General features: G+C 29.8%; 3 protein-coding genes across 7 annotated transcripts in view; 2 read left to right on the forward strand and 1 right to left on the reverse strand.

The window, feature by feature from the left end:
- LOC126847906 (uncharacterized) overlaps positions 1-18,134 on the forward strand; it is an 84,670-nt gene that overhangs the window by 18,972 nt on the left and 47,564 nt on the right. The gene's annotated exons all lie outside the window — the stretch shown is intronic.
- Positions 1-18,134, reverse strand: part of LOC126847911 (uncharacterized) — a 70,630-nt gene that overhangs the window by 7,068 nt on the left and 45,428 nt on the right. The window lies entirely within an intron of this gene.
- LOC126847907 (uncharacterized) overlaps positions 9,590-18,134 on the forward strand; it is a 77,669-nt gene continuing 69,124 nt past the window's right edge. The window contains exons 1-2 of one of the 5 annotated variants that reach the window (XM_050588343.1): positions 9,634-9,700; positions 10,256-10,433. The gene's annotated coding sequence lies outside the window, so the exon portion shown is untranslated. Of the gene's footprint in view, positions 9,701-9,745; positions 9,895-10,255; positions 10,434-18,134 lie in introns of those variants that run through there. The other 4 variants (XM_050588345.1, XM_050588341.1, XM_050588342.1 and 1 more) reach the window with 4 other exon arrangements.

Consider the following 18,134-nt stretch of genomic DNA (forward strand, 5'->3'; position numbering starts at 1 on the left):
TGTTAGGTTTTTGTTAGAACTTGGAGATACTAAATTATCCTTAAAAATTTTCACTTAAATATTTATTAAGCCATTAATATGTTGCGTTAATCAAATAGCAAAACATAAAAAACTACTCGTAAGAAAAACTGGTTTGACGTTTACATAAAACACAAAATTGTGTTACAAAATACGTAGACTAGATCAAATCATATCATTTTTATGGACATTTTCAGGTCACCATAATATTCATTATGCACAGAATAGGATAGAAAATATAATTCTGCTTGATTGGTATTTTATTCATTAATGTTAATATTATATCATGAACCATTCCAAAAAATCAAAATAAAGGGAAAATGAGTGTGCTACGCTAAATTGATCACTCAGTATCACAGGTATAATAATACCAGGTAAAATAACAGGTATAATAATACAGTTGTGGAAATAAAAAACTTTCTAATAAACACTTTGATGTATGTATGTAGACGGTACAAATAGGTCCAACGATTTTGGAGGTATATGGGTCTAAAAAAGATAAATAAATACAAAGTTAAGAACAAATAAACATGCCTTGAAAGCCAAAATAACGTTCAAAGGAAAGTTAATTTTGTATTAATTGGAAATAACTTGAGTTAGAAGCTCTACTATTTAAGGTAGAGTTTTTTCGTTTAAAAAAAAAAAATACAAATTTTACTCAACTTCATATAACTTTAAAAAACTCCTACAGAAAATAAAATAAAGAAAGAAATTCAAGTATTTTGATTTCTTAAGAATTTTCACAGTCTTTGTTTCTTTAAGCTGTCTAATTAAACACATTTTCACATTTAATACACACTTGACAATGTAATCAATTCATAATAAATATCTTATGGAATTGCTACATTGGGTACTTTATTTTTAGACAATGGTTTCTCTCTAATGTAACAATCAGACATGATTTCTATTGATACTCGCCAATACTTAATCTATCTATTGAAATTTATTTATAGAAATAGTGATTTTATTTAATAATAAATTCTGCTGTTTGTAAAATGGCGCTAGTATGTAAAATATTATACAAATTCGCACGAAGCGAATATAATAATGTCGTTTGGATCTCAAGCGATTGGTTTTGTTTTTCATAAAAAAACTGTACAGTCAAATGTGTGAAATGTGCACCTGTGCACACAGGCTTACATATAACTATCGTAATAGTATTTTACTAATTTTAATTTAAGCTGTTTAATTTAACATTATAGGCTGTGAGAAACCTGGATGCCTACATGAAAAATATATTTAATTTCAAATGGTTTTTATCAAGTTATTCGGTTATTGCTTGCGTTGACCTTTGGGCTAAATGTAAATGTAAACGTATTTTTTGTTCAATTAATCAGGACTTTTGTTACTTAAATTGCGTCATGACTCACAAAAGTGATTTAAAGCAGTTTTTTTTATTAAACTTTATGTTCAATTTTTATTGTGTTTCTAACAGAATAGTTTACAACGCGTGTAGCAATGTAAATAATTAATAACATATATCTGTAGGATATTCTACAAGCAATATATATCATGAGGAGTATTTTTTTTTGTAGTGTTACTTATGATTAACGTGTTTATGCAAAAGACAATACCCTAATGCGTCATGCATACTTTATATAGTACAACAAACATGGAGTGTTCGAAAAATCTTAGTTTTACTTGATTTGTATCAAGTTATTAGATTGAGATACTTATCGCATAACTTATATCTTAACTCACAATTGAAAAAAAAACTTTTCAATACTGAAATTGATACTATTGAAAGTATATGTAATAAATCTGGCCTGTGCTCATTGTTATAAATTACATTGCATAATTAATAAGAACTACGAAACAGAACTACTTTCAAATTATGGGTTTTTCTAAATAACATATTTTAGACTACAGTATAATTCTTTATTTTTCATCTACTAAAAGTAAGGTATACTTGAATTTTTTTTTTAAGATTCGGGCAATTAATAAGACTTTCTTGAGTATTAATAGTACAAAAAAAAGTTCTGCATAGTGCGTTTTTATTATACCAACGTATCATAAACCTGTATGTGTGAGAACAAATATTCAACTAAACTATTCATAAATAGAGACACTAGTATGTTGTTTTGAATCGGTGATCTACGAATTGGTTAAAGTTACATATTTTAACTGTTTTCCGGTTTATTAGTTAAAATTAGCCAAGATGAGTTTTATGACATAGTAAGGCGAAAACCCCTCTGACCTAAGGAGGAGAACGTTTCATTATACATGCTATAACAACTGTAAAATATATATCTATTAATAAATATATATAAATATATTTTTTTATTGTATCTGTGAATTGTGACAAGTAGTACAATTATTATCTTGTTCGTGTACAGAATTATTTTAACCAGAGGCCCAAATTTAGGTTTCAAATAGATAATATACGTTAGGTTTTATTTTATACTCTGAAGTTGGTTCCTATGAAATACGCTAGTATATTACAACTCATACATGTGTATGTGAACTACACGTGTAATCGGTAGCTCTAATTAGCATATAAAATAACTTCAAGTGTTATGTCTAAAATACACGACTGTGTCCATTTTATTTAAGGTCTTATTTTTTAAAGTTTCGTATCGATGTGAACACAGCGAATAGCACACAGTACTGTGTTTAAAAATAAAAACCATAGCCTAAACATTCCTTAACACCTGTACAAATTAAAATATACTTAGGCACAGCAAATTTATTCAGATTTTACTTTTTCAAGGACAAGCCTCAAAACGAATCGCTATAAAACGGTTGATTTAACATACAAGTTCACCAGAGTTCTACCCGAATTTCAAAACTAGTAAGTTATTAATTCATTTTTATTAAGTTATTCTTATTTTCTATTTATTAATTTTTGTGTTTAGATATACAATCTAACCTAACCTAACTCATTAACTTATATTAAAAAGTGGATAAGTAAGATAATTTCATTAATATCACAACAATTTTACACAGATCTACAGATTAACTACATCAAGATATGGGTTTAGTGATTTAGAAGTTATCATTTTAAAACGAAAACCTTCTCAGCTTCGCATCGGAGCCAATAATTAATTGAAAACTATGTCTAACACAAAAAGCCTTTTATTTTTATTATTGTTTGCAGATAAAAATGAGACGTTTTTGTTTTTTAAAAACATTCATTTTGGTAAATTTGTTCTTAGAGACACGCCGATGGGTAATTATAATTATTAAATTATTTAAAAGTGTTACGTTAGGTACTACATATCTCTTATAAATGTATGTTATGCAAATTTTAGTGAAACTATCGTATTTGTTTGCTGCACCAAGTAATAATTTTTCTCAAATATATGGACGTTTCTGCTCATAGTTACTTGATATTAAGTATAAAATGTTCTCGTTAAAATTTCAGCAAATGGAATAGTACCATTGATAAGAAATGAAAACCTATAAATGTATAAATTAAATATTTCCTTTGATAACAAAAAATATAAATTCAACTTTTTTGATATTTTAATAATTTTCCTAGTTTATATAATTAAAACTATGGTTTGCCTTTTAAAGGTGTATTTCATACAAACGTTATGACTAATAGATTATGATATATGAGGTTTCCAGCCATTTTGTCTACATTTGGAAATGTTATTGACTTAAAGTAACATAGCTTTATAATACGGATCATCTGTATACAGCATTAATCACGTGTATTAGTTACGCCTTGCACACTGAATAAATGTAGTAACTAGTAAGTTAAGATTGGCAAATTTTTAAACATATCTTTTTTATTTTTTAAGGACCAGCCCATGAAGACTACGGAAATTGTAACCTGATGTGTAGACTGAAAGGTGTGTACAGAAGTATATTAGAACTAGAGACTATTGTAACACAAGCTGAAGTTGTTGGCGATCAGTGTCGTCTAACTTTTCAAGACCGAAGAACAATCACCATCAGTTGCATTGGGGATGACTAATTAGATAAACATCATTAATATAGTTAAAAGTATTCACTTGCTTCTGAGTTATTATAATATTTTTACCATTAATCTTAGACATTAACTCGTTAAAAATTATACAATTGATATTACATTTAAATAATTATTCCAAACCACAATTGTATCCAAATTATCAAATTTAATGTATCTTATAATAAACCGTTTTACTTATGATTATAAACTCATTTGTTGCTTTTTACCTGTACACAGATTCGATTCGAAGTGGTTTAGAAAATAGTTATATTTCTTTTAATCATCCTCTTTAGTAAAATGCAAAATTGTTCTAAAATTAAAAAAAGAAAAATTTGTATGTATATTATTTCTTACGAACATATTGTAATGTATAAATAAAGATATGCATTACATATTGTTCATTTTAATCTTATACTTACAGGGTGATCAACTTTTTGTGAACCACTCACAAATTTTAAAACCTTCTTAATAGTCTTGAGCCTACACTAAAATATTATAATACCTTCCAAAATCGCAGAACAGAACACTATCGTGAAGTGTTGCATTTCAAATTGTTTAAGTCTTGTAATTACAAATTGTAATTACAAATACATCTTGGATATTCTTCATCTATATTTGACAATGATCCATATTGCTCAACCAAGTTTTTCGTAATAGAGTATTTTTTAGATATTTTCGACACTCTTTTGAACGTATCCCGTACAAATGAACGTTTCAATTTATTTCGATACAAAAATGTACATGGCGTCCGACTTATGGGTGCATATAGATTGACAATAATTAAAAAAAAAACTCTTATTGTTCTCTGTCAAAAAACAGGTGTAAAAAATAACAATAGACTGAGGAAAACATAATTTTTTAGTTACTATTATAGACTACTAACTATATATACTCTTTATTATACTTCTGTGATTGCAATGTAGATAATTATTACTTTATAATGCAAGATGTAACCAACCTCTAAGGGGATCCAATAGCCATAGGATGCTGCGGATATTAATAATAAAAAATTGACCGACATTTGGTGTGTATAAACGTACAGACATAACCAATAACGGTAATCTACAAACTATCCAGGGCCAAGCCTTAGTGATTTTTAGGCGCTGTGAACATAGCAAATCTTTATTTAACTCAAAATATCTAAACAGTAGTCGAACACCGATCTCTAGTATTCAAATCCTTTGGCGACCCGGGATTAACGTCAAAAGAAACGGATGATCGATAAAAACACAAAGATATACTATTATTATACATTTTTTTATAATAATAAATTAATATAGGCATGCCACACAGAAGCAGTGCTTGTCTCAATGCGTTTGGCCATATTGAATTTAATGATTTACCGATAAATAATTTTTAAATAGTCGAAATTCATTAAAACATTTCCCCCCCCGTAAATATTGCTTATACAAAAATCCTTAAAAACAAGCCGCGTACTATCTCCTTAAGTAAATTAGGATGGTCCCTAAAAAGTTTCTTAATACAATAAATATAAGGTATAAAAAACTACAAGGTATTATTTTTAATTTAAAAGATTGTTTCTACGAGTAATATCAATTTTGGTTTATTTAAAAATATTTTCAAGTTTCATTATTTTAATACAATAACGAGACTTAACTTGAAATATTATTTGTATACAGTTTCGAAAGGAAAACTAGACCCAGAGTTTATCGAACGGCTTAACGATGCCATGAACAACATTCTTGGAGTTGGATTAGAAACAGGAAAAATAAAAGACGAAGAAAAAAATGCACGTTTTGGCTTATTCTTCATAATAAAATCAAAATTACTTGAGAAGCTGGAGAAGGGGGAGAAATTAAAAACTGAAGAATATGCAAATATCGACAAAGAAATAAACTTGTTCATTGATATGTTCTTAGGAGAAGTGAAAAATTATTTATAAAACAATTGTATTGATGATTTGTAAATTATATATATATAATACATTATTTTTGTTCGGACGGAGCTTTATTGTTTATTTTTACATACTAAACTGTATGTATATGAAAAATCGTTGTTTATATTTAAAATTTGTCACGTACACTTAAACAAAACACACGGCATATTTCCCGCCAATTGGATTTACTTTATTTGGCCAAAATAAACTTATTTTATTATCTATTGAAGATTTAAGGCCAATTTTAAATGTCGTCCCGTCATCAACAAAGCAAATAGATAAGTCCTTCACATCGTGTATTAAATATAATACTATTCTGTGTAACACGATAAAATAACAACAACAATAAAAAAAAATATTAAAATACAACAAATCACAAAACTAACTATAAAATGGAAAACTTTGCTAGTTAATTATTGGCACTAAGGATAGGTGCCGAAGGTAGAAAAAACTACATAAATACTAATACTACCCGAAATCTCGCGCTACAGAAATATGTGGTGCATTTAAACCACTTTGCTGGGTTATGGTTGTTACTTATTAGTTTTTTTTAATTTTTTTATTAGAAAAATATACAATCTATACACTACAATATTTGTACAATAAGCATATGGTATGATAAATTACCATTAGCAGTGTAGCACTTGATTGAAGAAACCAGTGATGGAACTCCAATGGATGGAAGAGTGGAGATTAGGTTAGCAGGTCTCTAGACCATTTTCTTTTTAGGCGACGGGGTGGGTGTCCATATATGATTTTCTCAAAAAAAATGTTGGCTAACTTTTTTTTCATTAAGGGAGAACCGAAAAAAAGTAAGAAATACACTCATATACCTCATTAAGGATTACGAATTTCAGCTTAAAATATCCGAATATTTTATAATATTGATAATGTCATCATTCGCAGTATTGCAAAATATTGTACTACTTTACTTATTGTAAGTACTATTGTAAATACCATACGAATAAATAAAAAAACTTGAACAATGCACGTGTGAAATATTGTTCTGCTCGTGTATTACAACTTAGATTGTACTTAGACTGAGAGGCCTCTGTCCCTCGGAATTCGCCTTGTTGTGTAGAAGCTAGCCTGATAAATCGGAAAACACAACTTAATAAACCATTGTAATAATAAAACAAGAGTTGCTATTTATTTAGATAACATGTGATTTTTCCAACACTGCTAAGGGGCAATAGCTTTCCCCAGATTTTTTTTTTAGCCGCCCTCTCTTGGGGGGAAATACATGTATTTTCTACGTTCATCCTGCAACTGAAACGGTTTGCTTTTCTTTCATTTTTCCACATAAATAATACACCCAGTATAAAATAATAACCAACTAGTAATTTCATATCTATGTCTAGGTGGTATCTGCCTATTACGGGCATCCGGCTTTCCGGTATTGCGGCACGCTATACATTTTTGAAAAATTAACACATATAGTATAGCTCTAACAAAATATCATTAACCCTTCCTACATAATTTCCAAGCATTTATTTCGCCTTTTGCGGTGTTGATCAGATGTTGTCCTATGACTTAAAAAAAGAAATAACTTGAGAAATTAACGAGTAAAGCATTACCATTATTATTATGGAAAGTATTGTTGTTACCTGTTGACATTGAATTTTGAAAATTTCGTTCGTATTTCATATTTTTTTTTATGTATACAGGGTGATTCATTTTGGGTAAGACACTAGTTTTCTCTGAAAATATTAATATTTTTGAATATTGTTTTTACCTATTGTTTTAGATACACTTTGTACTATATGTTTTAATACTTTGAACATTTTTATCTCTATCCCTTATACGGTAAAAACGGTCCAAGTTCACTTTTTCAAATGACAACGTATAATTTAAATTCCATATATTTGTAGAAAACAATTTTTAAAATATGTTACCGTTTGAAATTTTAATTTTCATCCATCTGTTCGTTAGCTATTAGTTTGTAAAGATATTCCTTTTTCTGCTAAATATTCAAAATTTTCTTCGGTGTCCCAAAGACCGGTGCCCATACAATTCTTATTTATGCTCGCATTGTCCGATAGGCGACTACACCGAAAACCAAACACAATAAAATGTTTTGAGATAATGGTTGATCTTATCTACTAAATTATTATTTTATGTGATGTCTGGTGTAATAAAACTACTTGTTTTTGTTGAACCGAATGAAAATATTAAGAAATATAGTTAAAAATTCAAATCTTTACAAAGTCATAACAAACGAACAATTGGATAAAAATTAAAAAATCAAACACTAACATTTTTTTAAAAATTGTTGTCTATATATTCATGGAATTTAAAACATTTGTTGCCATTTGAAAAAGTGATGTCCTACCCTTTTTTTGTATAAGGGTCGGAGATACAAATTTCCACAGTATTGAAAAATGTAGTACAATGTGTACCTAAAAGTATAGGAATTTTTTTTTTTTTGAAATGTTCATATTTTCCGAAAAATTAGTAAAAAGACACCCAAAAGGAATCACCCTGTACACTCGATCGCATAAGATACCCAAGTCGTATTTTGTAATTCGTTTTTTTTTGTCAAGCAGAGCTAGTGAAAACATTTGGGCATTGTGTACACTGCACGACCTAGAACCCCCCTCCCCTCCCTTTCATTTAATAGGAGCCGATAGGTAGTTTTTTAGGAAAATATTCTAAAGGGGCACCTGGAAGGTATAAAAACAATTTTCAATATTCGAGAAAAAAACCGTAGGTATATATTTTTATCGAACTGTTAGTCTTTATATTATCACAACGAATCGACAACAGTACAACAACAGTATGCGATTTTGTTTTTTTTTCCGGTAAGAAAAAACCAAACGGCGAATAACAATAGAGTGGCTCTTGCAATGAGAATTTATGCTTAAAACTATATTTTTAGTATTAGGGTGGACGTGAGATTAGGGTTGGTCTTCTGTCTATAATGAGCTGTAGTCGTTTATTCCCCAAATTATATATTGCAGTAATTGTTAATTAGTAACAATAAATGAAAATTGTTTTTTAGATACCCGTTGACGGTGCAGTTGAATACAGGGCGTTGAGAAAATCTTATGTTATGATATAGCCCCACCTTAGTTTCTTATCCTAATCTCCCCTCTAAAACGGTGGTAGTACTTATGCGTATATATATAACCGTGCTCGAGGAGTGTAAGTTATCATAAAAGTATTTAGTTTCCATTTATGTCTCATTAGCTGCAAATATTACATGCGATATCAATTTACTCTATATTTCGTGTAACGGCGTTCGTGCATTACGCACGCATCAATTAAATTATATTGATAAAAACAGAATTTGTTTAAATATAAAAAAAAAAAAATGTTATATTTATTAATCGATAGAATATAATATAAACTATCTCTTCCTTATAGTAAGGTGAAAACACCGCTGATCTAAGATGGAGAACGTTTCATCGTACATGCTATAATAACTGTATAATATATATATATATTAATATATTTGTTTATTGTATTTGGCAATTGTAACAAATGGTACAATTATTTTCATGTCCGTGTACAGAATATTTTAACCAGAGGCCCAAATTTATGTTTACTCTGAATTTTATTTCTATAAAATACGCTAGTATATTACTACAAACGATAAAGTGTGCAAAAAACACATATAAAGTAAACATATTTTTTTGGTCATACTTGCTTTGAGTTCGCATCGATTTGAAAAAAAACGTTGAATTATTATGTGTAAAACACACAACTATTTTCATTTTTTTAAGGTCTTATTTTTTAAGTTTCGCATCGACGTGAACAATAAATAAGTAATTGCAAATATGTTCAGGAACAAGCCACAAAACGAATCACTTTAAAACGGCTGTTTTAACATACTAGTTCACACGAGTTAAACCAGAATTTCAAAGGTTGTAAGTAATTAATGCATTTTTATAAAGTTTTTCTTATTTGCGATAAACTTTTAAACACTAGGATAATTTCATTAATAATAAAGTACAGAAATTGTACACCGTTTTGTATTGATCAAAAAATCGAACCTAAAATTTGCCACATTTGGCCCAATATCTAAAAAGTTTCATTCAAAATCAGGAAAAATAATCAAAAAGTGTGTATTTGATTAAACTTTTTTATTAATTTTTTATTTTTTACATACTGCATCGAGGACTAGGGGTGTTACTGCATATTTGTGCATCATTTGATGGTTTAATTTCAATTACATACTATTAATAGTTACAAAAAGAGCGGGCTCTTCCCGCTAATTTTGGCCTTCGGCCTACATTTTATATTTAAATTTAGCTGTATAATATTTCCTTTTTTTTTCTCCTTCTTTCTTCATCATGACTTCTGTTATAAATTTCGTGCAATTTTCCCATGTTTTCCTGTTGCTCAGCATTTTTTCTACAATGTTGTCCGCCGTTATGTCTCCTTCCATTGTTGTCTTCAGTTGTCTCCTTCTCTGCTCCCAGGCGTCACATTCAAACACCGTGTGGAGGGCATCGTCACAACTGTTCTGACAATACCAGCACTCTGGAGACTGCAACTTTCTGAAGCTATACAAATATTCACCGAAGCATCTATGTCCACTTATGGCTTGGGTGAGGTGGAAGTTTGTCTGACCATGTTCCTGTTCAACCATTCTTTCAGGTTCGGGATCAGTCTTCTCGTCCAACTACCCTTGAGTCCTACGTCCCACCTTCTCTGTCTATCTTCTATCGTTTTTCTTTTAGCCTCTTCTTGGGCAGCTTTCTTGTCCCCTCCTGCTCTGGTTTGATCATATATAAATTTTCTTCTTTTGTACTCCTATCATCAGATTTTTTGAAGCCTGGTCGACTATTTCCATTAGTCTCCTAGTGGCGTCCGTGGTAGATCTCTTTTTCCTAAATCCATATTGATTTTCCGTTAATCTTCCGCTACTGTCCAGGAATTCTCTTATTCTACTATCTATGATCTTTTCTAGTAGCTTACCGGCTGTGTTAAGCATGCATATTGGGCGGAATATGTTAAATAATATTTTATAAAATGTTTAAAAACCATTTGAATTCTTCACAACATTTTCAAGGCATCGGTCGTGGCACAATTTTAAAATTATTTTTAGTTAATATGTCCATTTTTTATTATTATTTGATTGGCGCTCTATAAATATCAATATTTTAAAAACAGTTTAAATAACTCCCAATTTGTATGAAATATTCTTTAGATAGTTTTCAATAAAAAAGATATTGCTCTGGATTATGTGCTCTGGCACATAACCGAAAAAAGTGTTATCAAAAAAGCGTTACGCTGTTATCTGATAAGAGATATGTTGTACGTTCAAATTAGAACTAAATGGTACATTCCTAAAATCCCTGACACTGCACCTAAAAATTGGAAATAAGATGTGATTTTTTTGCCAACTTAAAGCCCCAAAAAGTACCTCGGGCGTACGTTTTCTGTTTGACAGCCCGTCTATATGAATAAATCGGTTTAGAGAACTGCTCATGGCCTGATCCTCCTTTTGGTCGTTATCTCCAGCTCCGTTGAAGTTGGACATGACTGTACAAGTTTAATAATATTTAAACAATTAGTTACTATAACAAATAACAATATAACAATTTTAACAAGACGAGTAGTCAAATATAGGTTGTTTGTTATAATATAAGCGCGAAGCTTAGTGTTGACAACGACGAAAAATTGTTTGTCATATTTATTGATGTTTATTTAAAAGCTGTTTAGATTTTAAATTAGAACCCCCCCAAAAAAAATATTGTAGTTGTCTACATTCGGTGTGCACTGGACAGTAATATTTAGTATAAATGAATTTTACTTTGGATTTCTGGAAAAATTTCCTATTAAGTTATAGTCCTATTTTTCGTCTACTTTAAGCTCTTAAAAAATGTGAAAAAAAGACAAGCTTTATTTTTCGCCGAGTATCTTACTAATACATTTAAAACACAGCAAGACATCAATGACTCGATGGATAGCTGGTACTTTTTGATACCAGGACGTTTTTTGAAATAACAAAAATAGTATAAAACTTAATTTTATATTTAAGAAACCGTGTAGCACCATGTTCCATTGACAGCATGCACACCTTACAAATGTACACTACACCGTCTACCACTAAGGATACAATTATTGTAGGTATTGATAAAGATAATATTTTATATAAGAAAGGACATTCACACGATTCATCAAATCAAACATATTTTATTAGTACAATTGCACTATTTTACAAGTACAGTAGATTTAACATATAAATTGAAATAAGGATAATATAAGTTTTGAAAATTTTACATTTAACTAAATAACCTTAATAATAACATTATATAATCTGATATCCACAAAAATAGTTGTAAATTATTCAAAACGATTAATATATCATTATAAATAGAGATATAATTCATTTAAAAACTTTTAAATTAATATTTATGAAAAACAAAAGAAGGTGTTTTAACAAAAGTGTCAATTACATCGAGGGAAGTTATTAATATTTTTTGGAAAATAATTTTTTTAAATTCTAAATCGAGTATTCTCGGTAAATGAAACATATTCAAAATGTTTTTATTACATGACTTATATTTTTTCAATTGGTCGAGTCCAAAAACAACAAAATACGAAAGTCATAGCCGTTGATAGACTTTATGTAAGATTGATACAAATCAAATTCAAGAGAATCGCCAAAGTACAGTTGAATCTCACCAAGAACTGTTCTTACTTTACCCGACGATTGCTGATGAACCGCTTGTTGTGACGTACACATATGTTCTAATATTGAAATATCCAAAGCATTGCATAACGTTTGATGTTCATCTTTGATTTTTCCATACATAGTGTCTGCGTTTTGTTTAAAATGATCTGCACCTTTTGTTAAGACACTATTGAGTTCGGAGAAGATGTCGTCATCGTTTAAGTGTAACGCGTTAATAACGTCTGGTAAAACCGATTGAAAATCTTCAATGTAAACATCAATGTTTTTTTCTGTGTAAAATTCACTAGCTCGGTTTGGCTCTGGGTGTATCACACAATGTACTTGCGCTATGAATTCCCACGTGAGTTGTAACAACATGAATCTAAATGTGTCCATAATCATGTTATTAAGTTTTCTAAACATGAGTAATCCTCCCAACCCGTTTGTTTTAGGAAACCCTAAATAATAATTCATCGATCGATTCAATATAACGCAAGTGTTGCTATCCAAAAGCGAAGGTGAATACGATTGAAATCTGGTACGAAACTGAATGTACTTTTCGTCAATCGCCTTTCTTAAATAAGTTTCGTCGATATTTGCGTTGATATATCTGTCGAGTCCTTTTTCCAGATTACGCTCGTGTAAATCGTTTAGCGTTTTTTTATTATCGAGTATGCAACCAAGTGCACGAGAACTAGAATATTTACCGTTAAACGGATCCCGTTCAACGCCTGCTGCTTTTTTGAAATTACTGTCACGGTAACATATTGTCTCGAGATATTTGTCGAGTTCAGTAATAACAAAACGATTTTGATCCATCAAATGTTTCCGAACACTATTTGGCGTGGTCGGAGATAAATGGCAGTAGTTGTTCATGGCGAATGAGTGATGGTAAACTAACCATGCTACAGACATTTTTTGTCTTTTTTCATCGAAAAATAGCCTAACCATTGTCACGGATTCTTTTAAGAAGCAAGTCGAACCGTTCGATATTGAAGAATCGTTACTTCGAAACATTTTGTCGACTATTGAAAAATGGAAACGGGCGCTCCAGAGATGACTGCATTTAAGTTGGTCGAATCTGTTAGATATGTTTTCCCTTAGTTGTTGGCTGGATAAATTAGAGAAATTGGATCCCAACGCGTCGGTCTTGAAGCCAGTGTTAAACGAACTTACTTGCTTCCACTGTGCTACTAGATCTCCGTGCTCGTCGCACAACAGCGGCTCGTGTTGGACCATGATAATGTTTATAAATAGGACACAACATTTTGTGAAAATCATTTTAGCAATGCCGTTTTCCAATATAGCACAAGCCAATTAATGTTGAACACAATAAACTGATGCAAAAATATGTAGAACGAGCGACGTTCAAGTACAAGAAAACTATGCAGTGAATGTTTTTCTGCGGTGGATAGAATGCAAAAAACTTGTAGACCACGTCTTAACATTTTTCTAAATCAAATATTATCGTGTTTTGTACAGTCATTTGTCTTTCCTATGACGTCAATCAAATGTGTTTTTTGTTTTCGGTTTCGATGCGCGATAAAAAATATTTACTATCGGTCGGTTTTACGGTGTATTATTTTTCCTTGCTGTTGTTTTTAACAGCTAAACCGATATGTTCGCAACACGTGTTACCGTAAGTTGCAAAAATACCAATAATTTCTCCTTGAAAATCGGTCGAAACTCACTAGAAAATAAATAGTGTGTTTAAACGTAAAACTATGGGTGGCTCTATTGACTTTTTCACATTTTCCACGGTTAGGGTTAAAGCTTTTTATGATTTTTACTTTGGGGATGGGGAGGGGCTTAGTTTGTATCTACTAGTAACAAATAGGAATGACCTATCTAAAATTATTATTTATCCAATTGAATAAACTACACTAATAAGTGTTTATTTATATAATTTTAACCATTGTCACGGATTCTTTTAAGAATAAAACCAAATGGCTTTTTAGTAGAGGAAACCTAACCTAACCTAACCTAGAGGATGTATGGCTGGAAATGTTTTGATGAAAAATGAAAATGTGCGCTGAAAAGATAACCGCATTTAAGTTGGCCATATTTAGTTGGCCTTTTTCATTCAGTTGAATTTTTTTTTTTATAATCAAATGTATTTATCATTAGTAATTGTAATTCTTGCTTATTCCTTAAGTAATACAACAAACAATTATTATCTGTGATTATTAATATTATTTTCAAATGATAATCCAATACTTTGAGCACCGTGGGAGACAAATCGAAATCGAATTCAGTTATTTATAATGATATTTATTTGTCCTTATGCGAAAACGTGTAAGAGTGTTTTTTTTGTGCACTCACAAAGCAGCGGTCACAATAAAAAAAAATAATATACAACGTTTAATCCGAACAAAATAAACTTAATAGAGTGACCGTTTTTTCTCTACAAATAAAATGTATACAGAGTGATTCATTAAGGATAAGACACATCCAATATATAATATTATTGTGAATGATATTGAATAAACATGTTACATTTCTTACACAGAATGAATGTTTTTTTTTTATTAATTAGATATATTCAACTTTCAATTTTAAAATTTGGGCCCTTAAACTACTCGTATTTTCAATTTATCATTTAGTTCTAATTTGAGCGTTGAACGTACAACATATCTCTTATCAGATAACAGCGTAACGCTTTTTTGGTAACACTTTTTTCGGTTATGTGCCAGAGCTATCTCCTACCTCCTATCTCTCACTCCCTATCTCCCACCCCTATCTCCTACCTCCTTTCTCCTACCCCAGCGAAGCTGAGAAGATTTTTTTTTTCAACGATGTGTTTTTGTTAATTTAAAAAAAAAAAAAAAGTTCGACCCTTCTCCTTCAAAATCAAGAAAACACTCTAACGTTAAAAGTACGGAGCTCTATAACTTTTTTTTTTTAAATAATCAAATTAATTCCAAATTTGTGTGGATTAATTTATTTTATTTTATCGATTTTATCTGAGAAGTATCTCCCAAGTACGATTTCTTATCTACAGATTAGCTTCATCAAAATATGGGTTTAGTAATTAAAAAGCTATAATTTTTAAACGAAAACCTTCTCAGTTACGCATCGGAGAAAAAAATTAATAATTATTAAAGACTATAATTAATACAAAAGGCTTTTATTTTGATTATTGTTTGCAGATAAAAATGAGATTTTTTTGTATTTTAATATCAATCGTCGTGGTAAATGTTTTAGCAGATGATAAAATAAGTAATTGTTGTTTGTTTTTATTTTTACACTTACCTACTCGAGGTGATTAAAAATCTAAAAAGTAATTTTTTCACAGTTGAATATAAAAGGGAGCTTGTCTACACAAGTTAGTAATTTTTTTTTTCATACAAATTTAACTTAAATTTTAAATATTTGCAGAGAATTATTTAAATTTATTTATTACAGATAGACAAATCAAGCGTGTATCAGATCCTAATGGTATTTACACTTATAATTAAAATTTATTTGTTACCTCAACTTATAATTTTTTTTTTATTCTAGTGCGTTTGCAAAAAGTAATTAGACAATTTGTTCGTGGAGATACACCGATGGGTAATTATAATCATTACAGTATTTGAAAGTGTTAGGTTAGGCACATACTTCTAATACATTTATGTTATGCACATTTTAGTGAAACTGTCGTATATGTTTGCTGCACCGGGTAATAATTTTTCTCAAATTTGTGGACGTGTCTGCACACAGTTGTTTGGTATTAAGTATATATCGTTCTCGTTAAAATTTCAGCAAAAGCAATAGTACCATTCCTAGGAAATGAAAGTAATGAACACCACGCAAAAATACTGCAGGGTAATTACTCTTTTAAATTCGAAATTAAAAATACTTTAGATAGACATCTTCTTCTTTGGGTAATCGGCCGCTAGGACCGTCCCGCCAAGCACCCATCCCTCCAGCCAATCTCGGTCGGATGCTCGTTCCTTCCAATCCAATCCTCCACCTAAGGCACTTACATATTTTCTTACTAGATCTTCTCATCTCATACGAGGTCTTCTTAGTGGCCTCTTCCCTTCTGGATCATTTTCTGTTATTATGCGTAACAAGAGGTTCTGACTACGCCAAGCATGTCCAGCCCATTTGAACTTTTATTTCTTATTGTCTCCAATATATTTGGCTTATGGAAAAGTAATTCTAGCTCATTATTTGCTCTTATCCTCCACCCATAGCTACTGCTATTTTTCATTGGTCCATACATCTTTCTTAGAACTTTTCTCTCCCAAGAACAGCTTTTTTTCATCTCCATTTCGTAGTGGTCACGTTTCCGCTCCATATGTTATAACTGGTCGCAGTGATGTGATATACAGCTGTGTCTTAAGTTCCCTCGAAACAGATCTTGATCCTAGTAGTTTTGGTTGTGTAGTTAATTACATAGATATACAGGCATAATTTATATAAATTCAGATTTTTATTATGTATTTAAATGCTCTTTTCTATCTTAAGAAAATATGTACAAAAAAGTTGTGAAAATTAATTAATACTAGTATTTATTTTTTTTATTGAATGAATTTTTTTTTATATATTTTAGAATGCATAAATTCCCAAAATGAATTGCAAAAAGAAATAAACAACACCTTAGGTAAATATAACATTTCAAAAATGATAGTTGTTTATTTCTAAGTAAAATCGATGAAAATTTGATTTGAGTTCTTAAGTTTTAAAGCTATATGTTTTCTTACTAAAAGTATTGATGATTATTAGAAGAATCATTATTCAAATGCTTAATAACCGTTCTAATTAAACTCAGTTTTACATACTATTATAGATAAAATATAAGACTAGATTTCATTTACTGTATAATTATTTAATATTTTTGTTACAGGTGTCTCTGTGCTTGAAAAAGGTAATCACGCATTTATTTGTTAATCACAAATAGCCTTAAGATTTTTTATTGTAACTTAATGGTTGTGCATTATTTGTTAATAGGTAAAACACTATTCTTAATTTGAAATGTACTAGCCAAATATTTGTTAATAGATTTATAGGTCCTCCATAACTTTATTCCAGTGTAAAATATAGATAAAATGTACTAAGTATAGACGAATATTTTGTTATGTTTTAGTTATTCAAATTATATCATTAGCAATATATTTTGAAAGTTTTTCTTGTTTTATGATAAATTTGTCTAAATATTTTTGACATTACTATCGTGTTAGCGTTTTGAGTTTTGACCGTCAGTCAAGTCTTATATACACCGCTCAATAGCAGAAAGTAATTTTTAATCAAAACAGTCATTATTTACTTGCTGCTATCCGTTTGCTTGCCACATTTTAAGATGGTGTCGACCTTTATTATTAAATAATAACGTTTATTAAGTTGTCTGTTTTATTTCTATTTATGTTAATTTTATTATTTAAAACTTTTTGTATCTTAACTCATAGTTTGTTTATATTAGTTCTAGGATATAGTACATTGAGAAATGTGGCTTGTGGATGCAAATCGATGGGTAGTTATTATACTTATATAAAACATAAACATAAAGCTTTATTACAGGCTTTTTATAAGCTTTATTTTTTATCAAAATTATTAAATTGTGATAAAAAATGTAGCATTGATTTATCTCTATGCAAATTTAACAGCGACAATGCTGAATATTACGAATACGTTATATATATATTTTTAATTGTAAAAAGAAAAAGAAATTGTTTACTGGCATATGCGAAACA

Source organism: Adelges cooleyi, unplaced genomic scaffold (genome assembly GCF_023614345.1).
Source record: "Adelges cooleyi isolate 19-005CV unplaced genomic scaffold, UGA_ACOO_1.1 ACOO_flye_CR_arks_rails_tigmint_CR_PRNA_13, whole genome shotgun sequence".
NCBI classification, from domain to species: domain Eukaryota; kingdom Metazoa; phylum Arthropoda; class Insecta; order Hemiptera; family Adelgidae; genus Adelges; species Adelges cooleyi.